At 42.6% G+C, this 4949-nt stretch overlaps 1 non-coding gene across 1 annotated transcript; it reads left to right on the forward strand.

Annotated features, from left to right (window-relative positions):
- Nucleotides 1–4594: 4594 nt before the first annotated feature.
- On the forward strand, nt 4595–4713 carry LOC116081369. The gene has a single exon (XR_004114857.1). It is a non-coding gene; the product is annotated as a 5S ribosomal RNA (ribosomal RNA).
- The last annotated feature ends 236 nt before the right edge of the window (nt 4714–4949 follow it).

Below are 4949 nucleotides of genomic sequence, written 5' to 3' on the forward strand. Positions count from 1 at the left end.
AAAAAGAATAATCTTAAACCTAAAAGCAATACAGAGAACTTGCTTGCTGAATGAGCCAAATGACCTTTAATGCTCAGGTAAGGGTGGGTAATCAGAGAGAGGAGAGAGGAAAAGAGAGGAGAGAGAGGGAGAGGAAGAAAGGGGAGGGAGAAGAGAGGAGAGAGAGAGAGAGAACAGAGAGAACAGAGAGGGAGAGAGCAATGGTCAGGTCTGTCAAAATACATGTCAAGTTCAACCCTGTGAGGTCAAATGGAGGGAAATCACACAACTGGTGTGCAGTGTTGACCTCATCATTTCTGTACCTTTAGTGAAATCTACATAACTATGTCACAAAGAGGCTTCTCGCCACTGAAGACATATAGACAATGGATCTGATTCTAGCAGTGGTAAAGGAGAAACCCTCATCCTCTGGGGCTGTCTGTGGATAGAGAGAATGAGGCATCGCCAGCTCTTGGATTTCTAGGGCTTCTGCTTGTGGGCTACCCTACAAGAATCTGCTGTTATAGTTACTCGTTCTAGTCTTGGTTGAACATCATTTGATTGCTAGCACCTGCTTTGAGGTCCTGGGCCCCAGTGGCAGCCATTCTATCTTGGGAAGAGGACACAAATTCCCCCAGTCAGCCAGAGAGCACGGCTGGAAGCTGTCCTGCTGACACAGATGGGGGATGGCGATGCAGAGTCAGAGCTGCACCTCCCTCCTCATCACCCCCTGGAATCAACAGTCTTCGGTTCACTTCCAAAAGTGTGAAGTGTCTAGGTCAGTGCTTGCAAAGTTTGCTGGGGTGTCACAAATTACACTTAAGAGTGCTCAGTCTTTTTATCAGCTCCTGTGGTATTGATATCCTGAGTGTTGCCCTCTTGGAGTATAGGTATTAAGGATTCGGTGTCCTCTACCTATGATGATCCAATGAGAGAATAAACCAGGATGGACTAACCCCCTTTCTCTTCCTACTATACTTCCCTTCTGAACAATAAAGATTACCCTGCACATTAGCCAGCTAACTGTCAGGCCTCAGGTATAGTTTACCCACCATCACCTGTACTCCAGGAGTCTTGCGAGACATGCATCTACATCTGCTGCTACTAGCTATTTTTGAGGTAAAAGACAGAGAACAAGGGTTTCATGTTGTTACCACTAAATCGATTTTGCTGATGTCATAGTATCACTGAAATGTAAAGGTAGCATGAAAATGTAGCCCAAGTTTTACAAAGTTAAGTCTGTGTTCCTCAAGATCAACACTTAATTTGTGAATCTTTATCAAAATCAGTGCTGACATTCTCTGGCACCCAACACATATGGGAGACTACACTAAGGAAAAACCATCATAATATGGTAGGTTTGAGGTTCACTTTCAGATGTTATAAAACACTGGTCTCTAGACTACCAATTGTAGGCTTCCAGAAAACCATATGAGCATATGAATTATCTAACCATGTGATGACTTATAATAAAGACTTTCTTTGATTGGCTTCAGGAAATTTGTAGCTCAATTATTAGTTAAGGTAAGTGACACCCCTAGGCCTGGGCACATTTATTCCTATTTTTCTTTGCAGACATTCTTAGAGAAGAGATATTTTTAAAATATCAGCTGTACCACATTTTCTTAAAATCAGGTGTTACATAAAATAGAAAAAAAAAAGATACCAAGATGTTGCTCTTCCAAAGCATATGTGCACCTGTTTAGAATAATGAATAATCAAATAACCTGACCCCAAACGCTATTACCATTGTAATCCTGAGCACAATGTGACCCAGGGGTGGGGGTGGGGATGATTGGGGGAGAACTGTCTTTGGGGGTTGCCCAAATCACACTTTCAGAAGGTGTTTCCACAGGCCTACCCTTGTACTTGGCCCAGTAAAACACAGCTTGTGTTGACTGCTAGGAAGATCGAGCTTGCTGAAGGTGTCCTGGGAAGTAGGACAGTCGGTTTGAAAGAGCTAGCCAAGAAAACTCAGGAACTGTGTCAAAATCATCTACTCCAGCCTGGAAGGTCATCCAGGAAGAGAGGGAGTGCAGGAGAGCTTATCAACAAACCCCGGTGATATAAATATTCAAACTAGTTTTCATTGGTCTACATCCTATTTTTGCATCTGAGATGATGCCTTGTGGGAAAAAAAAATCAAGGCAACTAGGGCATGCCTGGGCACACCTGGGATTTTATAATAGTTCAAGCTCCAAGTAAAGGTTCTATTTCTTCCCTTCACCTCATTCACCCCCCCTCGCCCCAACCTAATTCCTAACTAATTCTCTCTTAGAAGAGAACCTTTTCAAAGGTTCGCCATCATCTCGAATGAATCTCCTTTCCATGATGTAAATGGCCTGTTTTAGAGCTTAATTCTGCACAGCTGGACAAACAAGGGGGGCGATCCAGGTTGCCACAGAAACTGCTGTTGGTGCTGGGGTTCTTTATGCTTTGCTCCTAAAAATAAGATGTGAAATGTACTGAGGGTGTGATTAGCACAGCACAGAAGGGAGCTTCTAAAAGGAGAGCCAAGCCTCCCGCCCCCACAGGAACGGGGGTGTTCTGCATAGCTGGAGGACAGGACATGAATCCCAGAGCAGATGCTCAACATGGTTCCTCCCTCAAAAGGTGCAGGGGAAGACAAACGGGAAAAGGGCTTTTGAAGAAGATAACAGTCTTCAGCCCAGCATAATTTCAAGGTTGAGATGTCCTGGAATCACCCAGGAAGTAGACAGTGGCTCTGACCAACACAGAATGAAGACAGGTTCAAGAAGGAGAAAGGATTGGGTTATTGGAGTCCAGAGGCCACTATAGGATGCTGTCAGGCATCATCTTTCCCAGATGATGCCCCTGGTCAGTTTGGACAGGTCCAGTGACCTTCACTTCCTTACACAACTATAATTCTCCTTCTAAGTATTGTTGGAATCTGTCTTTTGGTAACTTCCTCTTGTTTCTTGTTTATCTCCCAGAACAACTAAGAAAAGTCAAAATTGTCACCTTGTTTTTTGACTTAACCTAACTTTTCACTTGATACCAAGATGGAGCAATTGGTCCAGGTTGCCACTCATAGTTCAGAGACCCAGCCAGGTTGACAAGCCAGACTCACACTCTTTTTTTCTCAGTGAAAATCGTTAAAACCTTATCAACCATGTGCTGACAAGCTGTCTCAGTGGACAAAGGTACGTGCCACCAACCAGACCACATGAATTTATTCCCTGAGACGTGTGTAATGGAGGAAATAAATGACTCCTGAAAGTTGTTCTCTGGCCTCCTCATGGTCACTGCGGACTACATGGGCATTTACACACACACACACACACACACACACACACACACCTGAACAAATAAATATAATATGTAATATCCTTATCAATCTGATCATTTTATGTAGAAAATTCATGTCTGCTTTCTAAGCAGAGTCATTTCTGATTCGTCATCTCTTCTGTATCATGTAAAATGCATGTATTTTACACAAGGTAAAGACCTCTACCTCTCCTGTTTTTTCATAGGAAATTTAGTGCTGACTGAAAGCCAACATCTTCATGGGTGTGACTGCAAAGCAGAGCGGCAAGGGAGTGGACTTCAGTGTCAGAGGGAGGCTGAGCTTGGATCACACTTCCTCCACTTGAGAAACCTGTGATCTTTGATAAGTTACGTAAGGTCTTTGAACTTTAGGTTTCTCGCCTTAAAAACTGAGATAATAAAATGTCACGAGTAATTAGAAGTAAAGAAAATTATATGCTCAAAATGTCAAATGTATACCAGTGGGTGCTCAATGAACCCGCGCTCCTTCTTCCCTGCCTTTGTAACCATAGAGGTCCCCACTTCTGATGCAGAACTGTCAGTCAAGACCTTCGCTCCATATGCAATCAAGCCAAGAAAAGCCACCTGGATAGGTAATACAGGGTCAGTCTCAGCAAATAAACCACTAAGTGAATAAATCCCTGAGTATAGGGAAATTATATGAGCTGCTGATATGAAAGAATTTGTTCCCTTGGGGAAGTTATAGAAAAACCTCACTGGTCACTAAAGTAGAATCAAAGTAAGTATATAACCATCAAGGAAAAAAGCTGAGACAAACTTCACGTTAAGTCTAAAGTTCCCTTCACTGACCGCACTTCCTTACGGCTTAACTTTCCATCTTCATCATCCATCAGTTGCTCTTCACATCCTCATTGTAGTGGCCAGCCAGTCACTGTGCTAAAAACTCCTGGCTCTTTTGTGCTCCTTGTCTTTCTATCCATCTGGACTCCATGGATAGCTTCATAGCTTTTTAGTGAGACCTGGATTCCTTGTCTCATAGACTGGAAGTCTGAGTAGACCTAGGTATAACCTAGTTCCTGCCCCTCTGACAGCCTGTAGGGCAAATGCAGCACAGGTCAGCTGTCCTGAGTGATAAGACTGACTGGTGATTCATTATTTGTATGCAGGTATAAGACTTACCTAAAAAAAATAAAATAAAATAAAATCATAAATATCAAAAACACAAAGAAAGAAAACTTGAAATTCGTGAGTAGTTCCATAGCAGATAGCTATCTGAATAGTTACGGGGCAGAAATCCTAATTCTGACATGTTGGATGTTTCATGTTTATTCTATTTGGGCCTCAGCCCCTTCATATGAGAAAAGGGGTTTACGGCCATACCACCCTGAACGTGCCCAATCTCATCTGATCTTGGAAGCTAAGCAGGGTCGGGCCTGGTTAGTACTTGGATGGGAGACCGCTTGGGAATACCGGGTGCTGTAGGATACAACATAAGGGTCTTGAAATCTTGCTTCTCCTATCTCAGCCTCTCTATTAGTAGTATTGTTTATTTCATGTTTTTACACTATACTATGGTTTTCAGAACAGCTTATATATTTCAAAAGTATTTATATACCCAAAAGAAACAAGACGATTAACTAGGGAGGTGGCTTATAGAGAACAACAAAGTGAGACTGAATACTTTGCTTGACATTTGTAACTCTTGTATCAAGTTTGAAGAA

The sequence above is a fragment of the Mastomys coucha genome, unplaced genomic scaffold, assembly GCF_008632895.1.
Source record: "Mastomys coucha isolate ucsf_1 unplaced genomic scaffold, UCSF_Mcou_1 pScaffold6, whole genome shotgun sequence".
NCBI lineage: Eukaryota > Metazoa > Chordata > Mammalia > Rodentia > Muridae > Mastomys > Mastomys coucha.